Here is a 14200-nt window from a genome sequence, read left to right as displayed (position 1 = left end):
ATATTGTATTCTGATTCCCCAAGTTTTTGGTGTTTCCAGCAGAAATTCCCTTTGGCCAGGCAGAGTAAAGAGATTTTTAGGGAGATATGTGGATATTTCACTTACATGGAGAGACCTTCTCAGACATAATTTTTTTTTATTATTTTACCAGAGAGTGGCATAGCATATGTAGCATATTCCAAGGAATCATGTCCCATAAATACATGGATCCCAGCTTTGTTAAACATAAGCAATCCTAAACAACAGGTCACATTCTGCTAAAAGCATTTCATAGATAATCACTCTTCTGTTATCAGAAAAACATTCAGATTGATAGCCAGGAACTCTGTCAGTAGAATGTTTACACAATCACACTGGGTCACATGTCTTCTCTGTGTCCTGGGAGGGCTTCTCCTCAGTAGGCAAGAATCACAGATTAGCTGTTGCTTTACTTCTTAATCCACCTTTAGCCTTTGGTCAACAGCTCAGCGCCAAATATTTCTGATATATTTCCATTATTTATCTTGTAAGACTTTTTGCAATATTTTGCTTATGCTGATTAACACTCAGATTTTGATTTGAACCATTAAATGGAGAGTAAGAATTCCTTCTACAAAGGATTTTATTTACTAACACGTCTTTTGAACCATTTAAAACTCAATTACTTTTTCCTCCATTAACCTCAATTATTTGAATTGATTTCTATGTATCTGTGGGGGTATTTAATTAAATATATAATTTTTTTTTAAATCAGTGTTCTTTTTTTTATTATTTTGGAAAAACTAATTTCTGTTGATTTCACTTTAATTGAGGATCTTCCTACCAGCTCCTACAACATTTTCTCATTTGGGAATCATCCTCTAAATAAATATAAGTTAAATTCTGTCAATGGAATTATGAGCCATTATTTAGTTGTGACAAAAATATTGTGGTAATACTTGACACACTTTGCATAAGTGAAAATGATATTCTTTCCCAGCAAAAGTAATTTTTCCTACATATCATATATTTCCACTAACTGAAGTGGTGAGTTAAAGTCCACATTCATTGAACTCTGTATTTTATATGATTCATGGACATAATCATATCCTGGATATATCCCAGGTTTTTACAGACACTGATTTACTGTTTTTCATGTGTCACTATATAATAGTAGAATCCATTGATTCCTCATCCAATTCCCATGACTATCAAAGCATTATTCTTTGTCCATCCAATTTCACCAATTCCACAAGATGGAAGATAGACTCTTTTTTTTTTTTTTTTATTCAAATGACCTGGGCTGTTAGCGATGCTAAAGTTCACAATGTTCAGTGATAACTAGCCAAAACATATGCTAAAGCTTTCCCATGACTTTACTTCTTAGTTTGGCTTCTTGCTTCTTTAAGTCTTCTTAGCTCTTTTTGAATTCCTGCCCTATAATTTAAAGACATTATATTTCATAGTGATTAGAATATCCAATAGTCCTTCCTGAATGAAGGTGCAAACTTAATCCCAGCCTTGTTAATGAGCATAGAAGAGACATTATTCATTTGGCACATTCAATTAGAGATTTGTCTTCTACCCAGGCTGATTTCCTCCTTCAGATAGTCCTCTATAAACAAACTGTCTCTAGTGTCCTTATTTGAACTACCAAGTTGTTTGCATCATGATTATCAGGCTCCTGGAATAATATTTCAAGGAGATTCAATACCTATGATCAGCTCTTGTAATTCTTGCAAAATGCCTGTCACAGGGAGACTAGTCAGTGCTGATTAATTTGCCACATGTATTGTTGAGATTACACATTAATTAAATATGTATAGTTTTGTCTGCTCCCAAAAATACTGTGAGTCATGAGACTCCCAATCAAGTACATTCTCCCAATCAAGTATATTCTCCCAAATACGATATAGTTGTGTCATAAGGCACCCCATACATGTCTCTGTGTACCTCTGGAGGGGAGTTATTTGTAATTTCAGTACGACAAATCACATCCAAATGCACATTCCCGAGGCTTTCCGGGTTCCATTTTTGCATTCTTTAAATTAATTCCATACACATTCACACCGATATGTTTAAAGGAACAGATGAGATCAAGCTGTGATATACCAAGTAGGCTGCCACTATCTGCTTTCCATCATACCCAGGGAGCTGTCTTAGCAATGTATTATCTTGATTTATGGCCACATGGGGTACAGAAATTCTGCTGTATGGCTTTTCCTGCTCTACACAATTAATTGGATTGGTAGTATTTTCTAAAAATAAATAAATAAATACATAAAAATCCTAGAAGGTAAACAAAGCCTGGGAATTGAATGATAAGTGTGCTCACTTACCCATAAGAGGGCACTACGTCATTTATTTTTTACCAAATTTTGCAAGTAGAACATTCAAATCAGTAGGAGTCCAATTTTCTTCTGCTGCTGAAAACAGGCCATGAGATATCTACCAATGTTGGCTATTTGGAGGAGAATAGCAAAAGATAGTCAAATATACCCTCTCAGTGAGCTGCCTGTCTGGAAATATTGTGGTGGCTTCCCTCCATACTAATGTAATCTGCTTATGAACATTTTTCCCATCTGCTATAATTTCACCCTATTTTCAAACACTTCCTCCCCATATCAGGTTTTGCGATGCCAACACAGAATGTTTATACACATAGCCAATAACAAGAGGCTTGCTAGCACATACAAACAAATGTTTTAGGGTTTGACAGACCTCAGTGGATGCCTCCTCTGCTTGGTCATGAAGCTGCATTCACCAGGAGCCGTATTTTGACTACATAGGGGGAAGTAAAGACACCCCCACAAATTACCTTGTGCAACATGGATTCTCAAGTTCAGTGTCATGGATTTCACGCCTTGGTCCCTGATATAACTTTCCTCTGGCATACATAATTTTTAATTCGGGTTTGGGACCACCATTAGAAGTGAAACAACAAACTTTTAGAGGTAGGAAAGATATGTTAATTAATTCTACCTCATTATTAGCTCATGATCCAGTGGATTTTGTGACCTAATTCTCATTAATTTCAGGACACATTGATTTAACTAAATGAATAATTTTTGAGCAAGAGGCCTTTCACTTACATTTTTCACTGGGTCACATAAATTATGTAGTTTGTCTTACCTGTTGACATTGGCTGATTCATCCTGAGCAGTGACATGTGTCTTTCAAATGGATCATAGTAAATGGGTGCCAGAGGCAAATTCTGGGCCAAAATCCTGAGGATTTTGACTTAGAGTCTCCACTTATTTTTTCCAAAAAGGCTCCAGTTTGAGTAATTTCTAGTATCTGATTGATTGCCTTGGATCATAAGGAGCTAATGTTACTGTCTGTGCTATCACCTACTATAATACTTATAATACGTGTACCTTTAGTGGCTTAAATAGTGTTCCACTTGAATTTATGCCTGCTCAGAACCTTGGGATGTGGCCTTATTTGGAAATAGGATTTTTTGTAGACGTAATTAGTTAGTATGAGGTTACATTAGATTAGGGAGGGCGCTACCTCCAATGACTCCTGTTGTCCTCATGAAAAGAGGAGAGGACACACAAAGGAGTGTGATGTGAGAATGGACACAGGGATTGGAGTGATGTGTCTGTAAACTAAGGAACACCAAGGATTGCAGGGAGTACCAGCCTCTAAGAAGACACAGGAAGTATTCTTTACTAAAGCTTTCAGAGGGATATGACCCTGTCAACACCTTCATTTCAGATTTCTAGCCTCCAGAACTTTAAGAGAGTAAATTTCTATTGTTTGGAGTGACCTGATTTGTGGTAATTTGTTACAGCAGCCCCAGGAAACTATTACACTGTCATATTCTCATTCAGAATTGTTTCCAGTGACTGTAAATAGGGGTAAACAAGATTCCAAGATGAGGAATAATCTTGCCAATATCTGAGTTTATTACTTAATAGTAGGTTCTATAAGAGACAAATTACTTCTTATAGTTTAGAGAATGCTCCTGGTTCCTCCATTATAATCACCAGGAATTTTACACATTAGGCTGTGCCTTGAATTATACTTGGATTTATGAGCCAGCTTCTGTTTGCAATATAGCTATCACCCTTCACCACTCTCCCACTTCTTCCTCTGAGAAGAAATGATTGTGATAGCATCAGTGTAGTATATGAACTTTTTGTTATTGCTTATTAATCCTCCTTTACTAGATTATAGCATTGTGCTACTGAATTAAAGCAAATCTATGATAAGGCAGTAAAAATGCATTATTTTCATTCCATACGATTTAAATGGTGAATAACTGGAATACAAAAATCAGGATTGGGGAGCCCTGGGTGGCTCAGTGGTTTGGCGCCTGCCTTCTGACCAGGATATGATCCTGGAGTCCTGGGATGGAGTCCCATGTTGGACTCCCTGCATGGAGCCTGCTTCTCCCTCGGTCTGTGTCTCTGCCTCTCTCTCTCTCTCTCTCTCTCTCTCTCTCTCTTTGTGTGTCTCTCATGAATAAATGAATAAAATCTTTAAAAAAATCAGGATTAAAGAAAAGATGGTAGCCAGGTATGTAATGGTGTATGGGGCCAGGCCCATGGTTATATCACTTTCAGAGTCATACAGGGAGAGGGCTATGTTTAGGAAGGTGCTAAGATCAGTTTAATACACGATTGTAGCTGTCCTGAAATTCTGAATGACTTCTGAGTAAGGGGCCCTGTATTTTCATTTTACTCTGCTTGTGAATTATGTAGCCAGTTCTCATGACATAGAATGCCTCTCAGCCTCCTTTATTTCTGGCACGGCTGTCATCACATCAAGTGTAGCTGAAGCCTTCAGATGAACCACCTTAACACCCTCCTGTTAACTCCCAGGAATTGTCTATCTTACATACTGACCGGTCAGAACTATTAAAAGGGAGTAAATAGAAGAAAAGTTTCTTTTCTCAACAACATACTTAATTAGAAGTCTCTTATTGCCCCCTGGAATGTTGCAATGCTTAATGTTTACCACTGAGGAGAGTTTGGGCAATTCCATAGAATCCCATTTATCATGGCTAATTAAAACTTGATGAAGACTAGCCTTAGTCACTCTGCTCTGTGAAAAGGGCAAGGATGACAAAGCTCAGTTTGTACATATCAATTCTAATTGTGTGTTCATGGAAAGGCAGTGCACCCACGTAATCGTCTCTGTAATCACGCATTTCAGTTTGTAACTCATCTACTTTTCCTCCCTCACGCTCTTTTCATACAATCCAGGGTCCACCTTAGAACAGGTGTGGGTAACCATCCATATCTCCCACAAGGGTTAATGTGCTTTCCACTCTCTGTTCTAACAACCCACAAATAGTTCCCATACCATCCCAAGGTAATTCACTTAAAATATTACATGTGGTCTTAGAGCCTCGACTGGGGTTGAATGAACAGATTTTAGATCCTAACTCAGTCTTTTTCAAATTCCTTCTGGTTTTAACTGAGGGAGTTAAATCCAGCCTCCTGTTCAAGAATATGCTTGTGGATAGCTGTGGGTCTCTAGTACTTCTCCACTTCATTCAAAAGTTGATAATGCACTATTAGTTCCTTTTTGGGAAATCTTTTAAAGTCCACTTTTTTGAAAACCTTATTTACTGTTTTTTTTTTTTTCAAAAGGAAATAATTTTAGAGGGGCTTTTACTTCTTATTTCTAATTTTTCCCACTGTGCTTATAAATTTTTGTTCCACATAGTCCCATGTGTAGTAGTTAAACCTGAATGTCTATCACTGGCTTGTTTGTTTGTTTATTTATTTATTTATTTATTTATTTATTTATATAAGGTGGGAGTGCTTCCAAGGACACATAATGATCCTAGGATCTGAGAGTGTCACCTGGCCCCGTTCACTGTAACATAGTTCACCAACTATGTCAATAGCATTAGCTAAGGTGTTATCTCTGGATAATGGAAAGCCTGTCTAAGGTCACTTGACTTGTAACATTCCTCTCATAGAAAAAAGAGTATCCTGTGGGGGGCTTGTGGGAGGGTTTTATAATGTGTTTCAGTATAAGCCTGACAAATCCTGCTTCAATCATGGCAGTAGATGGGCTGTCATAATATCTGGAAACATCTTTTCAAGAGTTTTTTGGTCTCTTAATGATTATTGATGAACCAGAACAATCTCTCTCATGTGATGATAATTGAATTATGATTTTAAGAGTCCATGCCCTTCCGAGGAGACATGAGAATACTCCAGGAAGCTACAGAAAGATAAAACCTTCCAGTAAAGAAAATCTAGTCTTACAAATTTCCACCCACTACCATTTCCTCCACTAGTAAATGTTAGACCTTTACAGAGTAGCTAGTCATGTCAGTTAAAGAATTTTCTAACTTCCTGTTGTTCTTGTGCTCTGCTCCTTGCTACCAGATGCCAGTCTGTTTCCTCCACTTCTTAATGCTATGACTTACCCACCTTAGTAGGCCTTGAAATTTTCATCACTACATACTAACATTGGGAAGCCAACCTTTCTGGAATCAAAGGCTTCTTGCATTTTTCCATTGCCTCTTTTAACATAGAAAAATAACTCTTTAGGAAGTATGATTCAGAGGTCTGAGAGACAATCCTGTCCACGGTGCCAATCTGATCTCACACAAAATATAGGATCGTTGAAGAAGACTCATGAATCAGAAATCTTGTTCAATATAAAGCTTTAATAATAATTTTGAGGATACAATAATGAGACCTTAGTTAAGTAGGGAAAGTCCAGTCAGCTGGTATAGAATCCAGGCCCTTTCTTGGTCATTTAATGAGCCCTGTCCCATTTTTCTAGACTTAATATCTAAGTAAAAAGTTCAGTTGCCTTATTTACACAGAAGTGTTTTGTTAATCACAAAATGTCCCTTTATACGCTTAGATAACGGCCCACTTTATTTGATACTTTCCTGAAAAACATGTGTCTTTGATTCCTGGTTTGGTTATCACAAGCAATTCTAGATGACCCTGCATAGTGCTAAACACACTTTATAAAAAATCTCCTGCTGTTAAAAACTATTTAGTTTATTTTCAAGGAGCCCTGCATTAGTATATTTACAAATTAGACCAATCGCCTGCCTTTGTTTCCCTCTAGGAACTTTACCCCCACAACTGACCCATCAAGGAAGAGAATTGATGAAGAGGTGCGACATTTCTCTTGCCATTCTTGATTCTCCATCTTCTGTAAATAACTCTCATACCTGGTCTAGCAACATGTTTAAGGTTGGCCATTTTATTTCTACTCATATTTTGGTATATGTCAAAAATTTCATCATTATATATTGACTGGAGATCACACACTCTTTATTAAACGTGAGATGCAATGAAGCTCAAAACCCAACTGATTCCACCCAGTGTTTCTCTTCAATCCCTGTCCTCATCTATATTCCTATTATCACTGTTGCAAGGAGCGCTTTCATAAATTCACATATGGACTAAGGCATTGCTTTAAAAATAACTTACTTTAATTTTTTTTAGATTTAACTCCCTCAATCTTTTCTTTACTTTCATGTAATTCTGAGTATTGTAAACTGATCATCTGATCATCGATCCCAGGTTCAACATCATTAACTATCGGTCCATTTCATAAATAAAAATTTAAGTCACAGTTCTTATTTCTTCTCAACATGCATTAAATGATCATCTCTACAAAAGATTATTTGCTGTTTCTGAATATGCTTTATTATTTCATACATTAAGCCCTTCAAATATTCTGTTCCATCCTTGGTCATCGAATAAACTTTTATCTCCTAACTATGACTCACTTGACAAAACTATAGCCTTGGTTTCATGCATGTCTCCACCAATTCTAGAATTGCTTTCATGTACCTGAATGCAGTTGGAAGAAAGCATACAACTAAATCATGCTGTTATTTCTTTAAAACTATGACCTTGAAATAATGTTGCCAAAGAAGCCCATTATTCTTCCATAATCCATCACTTTCTTTCTCTTATATAATATTAATTTGTAAATTGCTTTCTCACTTCAGACCTCTCACATCTTCCCCAATCTCATTGCCAGCCGATGATCGTGTTTCTTATGCCACTGGAAAAAAATAAATAAATAAGCAATCAGGAGGAAAAGTACTCAGGCTCCCATCATCACATACATTTAATATCAGTGTTGTAACTCACATAGTATTTATTTATTATATTGCAATAGGACAGTGTTTCTTAACATAACTTCCATTGACATAATGAGCTAAATAATGCTTTTTGATCATGGAAGGTGGGAGCTGTCCTATGCATTGTAGGAAATATAGCAGCATTCCCGGCCTCTCTGTTTTTGAAGTACCTCATTCACAAGTTGGGACAATTGAACACAAGTTGTCACAAGCTGGGACAATTAAAACCCTCTTCAAACATCACAAAATACCCCACTGGAAGACAAAATTACCCCCTGTTGAGAACTATTGACAGCAGAGAAATATCCATGCTCTTACCTGAGCCCAACCCCTTACAGAGAGCCTGCTCATCAGCTCTCTGTGACTACACACAGACCTCTTTCAAGGAATGCTTCCTTGTGCTTCACATAATCATTTTTTTCCTCTTTACTGGATCATTTCACAATCATACAAATATGCCATTAGTTCTTCCATCTAAGAAAACAAAAACCAGTGAACAACTAAAGACCTTTGGCTGTCACATTTTCCTTGCCAGCTACCACTAGGGAACTTAATCCCTTCTTTATCAAAAATTTTCAAAATAATCATTAAACACACTCCCTGTATTTGCTCATTGCACCTTGTCTTAAATCTCCTCCCACATTCTAAGTAAGCTTCTGTCCATTCTTAATGGCTCTTTCTCTTTCTCCCTTACTGATCTGTTAGAGGCATTTGATACAACTTATCACTACCTTATCCTTCACCAGCTTCCTGGATTTCTTATTACTTCTCTAGTCTTTCTGTCTTTCTCTCTCGGTCTTTTTCACTGGTTTCTCCTTTTTTTCCCCCACAACTCTTAATGTTGGAATGCCCTAGTTCTCAGTACTTGATTTTCACCCCCTCATCTTTCTTTGCACTTGCTTCCTCGGTGATCTCACTCAATCTCACGGCTTTATATGCAATCTAAATGCTAATGACTCCCAAATTTATATTTCCATGCCTTATCTCTATCCTGAATTCCACACTCATAAATTCAGTTGCATCTTTTACATTTCTACTTGAATGTTATGATTATAATGAGTCTATTTTTCCTCAAATTCATTTCTTACTCTTCCTAGCTAAGTTCATAACACAGAGGCCCTGACTAGTGGAGGTTGTATATCTCAGGATTTTATGAAGTCTGGCCTACAGGTAGGATGTGACAATGGAGATGTTAGATGAAAAGCAGGAAAAGGAAAAATCTAAGCATTCTCTCAATCACTCTCTGTCATAGTGTCATCTCTAATAACAGCTGCATTTTTTCCATGACTCTGGCTCCTACACAGGTCAACTTTTGGCCAGCAATCTCTATCCTCAGCTCCAGTAATGTGGTCTCCTATCTTGGCCTCTCCATCTAAAGATAGTAGCAACTTCTTCTTGCTGATTCCAAATTCTGGGTTGCCTTACAATAGTTGCCTCATTGCCTTTTTTAAAAAGCCATTTTTACTCCCAATTTTACACTAATTCTCTTTGTTTTAAATTCGTAATGATTTCTTTTTTAAAAAAGATTTTTTTTATTCATGACACACACACACACACACACACACACACACACACACACACACAGGCAGAGGGAGAAGTAGGCTCCATGCAGAAAGCCTGACGTGGCACTCGATCCTAGGTCTCCAGGATCAAGCCCTGGGCTGAAGGCGGCACTAAACCACTGAGCCACCTGGGCTGCACTTTTCTTTTCTTTCTTTCTCTCTCTTTTTTCTTTTTCTAAAGGAAAGGGATATAGAAGATTTTACAGGATATATTAGAGGGTTACAACTCTTCTGTCCAATTTAACTGGATGGAATTTAGACACTTCATTCTTTTTTTTGTTTTGTTTTTTTTTGTTTTTTATTTATGATAGTCACACAGAGAGAGAGAGAGAGAGGCAGAGACACAGGCAGAGGGAGAAGCAGGCTCCACGCACCGGGAGCCCGATGTGGGATTCGATCCCGGGTCTCCAGGATCGCGCCCTGGGCCAAAGGCAGGCGCCAAACCGCTGCACCACCCAGGGATCCCTAGACACTTCATTCTTTACTTCTCACGTGGAACTCAATCATCTCCCCGAGGAGCATAACCCAGATTTTCATCCATTATACATCCAGCACAAAATCTTGAATTTCTAGGTGATGTAAAATAGTCTCTATCAGGTTCTGAAGTGTCCCCATTTGTTCCAGGATAGTACCTTCCATATCCTATATGAGAACAAGGGCAGGAAAATCACAAAAAATCTCATTTAGAAAGGCAAGAATAGGAAGTACATGGGAGCCACTGGGCTTTTGATAATTATGAAAGGCTCCTGGGCAGATAGTTTGAATGATCTATGTATTACAGATGAATAAGTCCTTTGGCTAAACTGTGTTTTTGTTTTCTGGGAAAAACACTCATACAACAGTTTTTTGATACCAACCACTTCCCTCTGTGAGGGAAGAATGGACAGCTACTTCCCATCATCTTTGATGATCGTTGATTTAAGTTACCCCACCACCTACTTCCTGATTGTAAGACAATGCCATAGATTTTAGCTTTTCATTACAATAGTACTCATTCCTTCCAACAAACTGGTATTAATTGAAGTGGGCTATGATAACAACTAAGTACTGAAATATCCATGTATGCCCTAGGAAATGTAAGAGGAAAGCTTGAAAATGGCTTGCATGACTTCTATCCATATTTCACTGGCCAGAACCTGCTCACTGAAACAGGACATAACTGCATATTTATCATTCCACATTACCCCAGCCAGACACATCCCAGTCTTGGACTTTTCACTCTGCTTAACATACCACTTTCTTAGTCATCAATTTCGACTCAGCTTACTTGGGTAAATAGTTTTGACTTCCATCCAATTTTCACTTAGATTATTGCTAAAGACTTTTATCTTATTTCCTTACCTCAGGGTCAAACTTCTTTGATCCTTTGCTTTAATGTTGCCCAAATTATTTCTTGAAAATTACCAATCTCATCCAATCAATCCTCTGCTTAAAACTATTAATAGCTTCTATTGCCTGAGCCATAAATTCAAATTCCTTTAACTGGAGCATTTTATATGAACTAGCCTCTTATCTACTCTATGTCTTTATCTTCACCTAGTGTAATCCCTGCCTCATACAGCATAAACCGGCTTAGTTCAGTTTATATTCACACCCTACTGATAAAGTCAACATATTTTTGCTATGTTCTCTCTATATTCCCTCTATTTTTAATTTAACAGTAATTGCTACATTTTATTTGCTTATATTATCTTTCATCTATATTCACTTCAAACTCTGTAGGGTTTTTTAAGGCATACACTTTGTTCACTGCTTTATCAATACAGGAAGTCTAGGGAAAGAAGAATGTGCAAAAAAATAAAAACATGAAATTTTACTTCTAATTGATTATCAATTCAAGGTTTTTATGTTTTTTTCTCAATGAAATCTATACTAGATTTTACAGTTTTATTATATCACTATATAATAATGTAGATTTATTGAATTATTTAGTGTGGGTGTGAAAATATGAAAATAAAAACAAAGTACAATAAAAGGAAGATATAAAAAACTTGAATATTTTAGAAGATACAGATACAGATACAGTGTCTATATACAGTGTTTATAGTACTATATTTGATAAGAGCCAAAGACTTTGTGACATTTGATGAAATAAATTAAATTCTAAAATCTTGTGAGGAGTTAATTCATGGCAGCAAAGACTGATATTACATAGATATATCTAATGAGTAATTATATTGAATAATATATTTATTTATATTTTAATTGCATAATATCTTTCTTTTAGTATCTTTAATAAATGACATTAAACTTATACAAATATAATAGGCACCATAACTCAGGATATATAATCTGAAATGTGCATACATTTATAATAGCATTATTTAGAAAGAAATGATCAGCGTATATTTCTGGCTTATAGATTGATATTTACCTAAAAGTTTATTTTTTGTTTTACATCTCTTTCAATTGCAACAATTGTTATTAAACAAATGAAAGTTCAAAATAATATTTTTAAAGTGAAATAAATATGTTTAGTAATAAATAATGAGAATAAGAATTATGCAGGAGGTTCTAAACTTTACAAAAATTATATATGCCTAACAATTACACTTTTGAAATTATGTAAATGCTATGTAGCTATTTTCATTTTTCTGGATTTAGCATTTTTTATTTTATTTATTTATTTACTTGTTATTTGATAGTATAAATTGGCCTCAGTAGTCCCTCGTTTAATTTATTTAATTGAGTCCTTTGTGCCTGAAAATGTGCGGATCTGTGATTTCTTTGCCTAAGAGATATGTTTACATAGTGAGAGATTAGGCCTTAAAAAGACACTGCGTATATTCAATTTTAATTTTGTTTTTTGTTGCAACATGCTGCTAGATATTTTATCTCATAGTATTCTATTTCTATCATTAATATTTAATTAAAATACTTCACTTGTAAGACATAGTAATGGAATGAACACGTGTGAGCACACACTCCAGTTTAAGAATGAGAACTGTATCTATAACTTTGCAGCTACTTTTCATTCATTATCTGCCACACAGAGGCAGATATACTCTTGAATTTTTTGTTTGGAGTTTGCCTATTTTTCTTAATAAATAGCATGTAGTTAGAGGTCTATTATTGGATCCAAACAGCCTGTATTTACATCTTGTTGCTCTCATTTACCAGTCCCTTTTTTCAATCTATTCCTAAGATTTATCCATGGTTCCTTTCAAGAAAAGTAATTTTAGAAATAGTGAGAAGAAAATAAATAAATAAATAAATAAATAAATAAATAAATAAATAAAAAAGAGTGAGAAGAAGCAGAACAATGAAATCTAGTGTTTTACAGACAGAAATGAGAAGCTGAGGTTTACTTAAAAATTTCCCTGACAGAAACCCAAAATCTGAGATCACAAAAATTCAAATACTCATATCTCTTTCTGAAATATAACCAGGAAATTTTCATTGATGACCCTTTCATCATGTTGATATGTGGCTGTTAAAATGCTGTTTGAAATATCTCAGAGTCCTAAATAAGCAAATATGTCCTAAAAGTACCAAAGGAGGCAATAATTTTAAATTACAAATTCTTCCCACTAATTCTTTGCAAAATGAGAAGCAGGTGTGTGTGTGTGTGTGTTTGTAAAGTACATTCAACTGGAAAATAACTGAGTAGGACCCGAAATGTATATTTCATTATACAAATAAGGAGCCCAAATTATCTATCTCATTCTATTGATTATCTCAGGAAAAGATTATTAATCTCAGATCAAGGGATATGTACAAAACACCATGGACTATGGGAAGTAAAGAATGTCTCATGCATGGCTACTCAATAGGCTATATTTTGAAAGAATGAGACCTGACCTGATAATGAGCATTGCTTTCTTGCAAATGGAGTTTCAAGCATAAAACTGAAAGGAGGTAAGTATGATCTTAATGGCATTTTCACTTTTAAAAATATAAAAAATCAAAAACAATCGGAAAAATTAAAGCACAGATGAAGAAGGTCCTATGTTTATCTTATTCATAAGCCATGTCAGAAGCCCTACTTGCAAAACAAGGAATAAACTGCTAAGTGTTAGAGCTCCTATGGGAAATATTTTTTTAGCAAATACTGTTAGTAGTGAACTTGGAATCCAGACAAACCCGATCACCCTCATAGGTAAAACTTAAGAGAGACATTATTTGTTACCATATTCATCCTTTTCAGTCAACAAACTGATTCCTATGAGTTTTATTGATCTCGTCATTTATCTCATTAACATTATTCACCAGAAAACAGGTCACCATTTTCTCCCATCTCACCTATGCAATATTCATTCAAAAAGTCTGTCCACTTCCACACTTGTTTACATGTAATTCTTTTCACTTTTGAAAGAACCCCAATTAGTCATTCCATGCTAACTTAATTATGGCATTTTTGACTAATTGTAGGGTGAATCTGGAAGGTTCAACATTCTTTTAACAAAGCTCCAGAAGCAGAAAGACATGAGGTGGAATAGGGGTGGAAATGTTAAGTTAAAAAAAAAAATTCTCCTACACTAAATAAATTTACAAGCAATCAAGTGAAACCTTTCATTGAATGCTAGCTACTAGCTACTATGCTCACCTTAACACATCTTGATGAAATTTCACATAACTTGAAAATTTCATATTTATG

General features: G+C 35.7%; 1 long non-coding RNA gene across 3 annotated transcripts in view; it reads left to right on the top strand.

Moving 5' to 3' along the window:
- Window positions 1-14200, top strand: part of LOC144291490 (uncharacterized) — a 214803-nt gene that overhangs the window by 185590 nt on the left and 15013 nt on the right. For 2 of the 3 annotated variants that reach the window (XR_013358770.1, XR_013358773.1), the window contains exon 4: window positions 13286-13461. The exons of the other annotated variant lie outside the window; for it this stretch is intronic. This is a non-coding gene — a long non-coding RNA (uncharacterized LOC144291490). The remainder of the gene's footprint in view (window positions 1-13285; window positions 13462-14200) is intronic. 3 annotated transcript variants of the gene reach the window in all.

The sequence above is a fragment of the Canis aureus genome, chromosome 20 (genome assembly GCF_053574225.1).
Source record: "Canis aureus isolate CA01 chromosome 20, VMU_Caureus_v.1.0, whole genome shotgun sequence".
NCBI classification, from domain to species: Eukaryota; Metazoa; Chordata; class Mammalia; order Carnivora; family Canidae; genus Canis; species Canis aureus.
The sequence above is the reverse complement of the archived record's forward strand: the minus strand, read 5'-3'. Positions and strand labels throughout refer to the sequence as shown.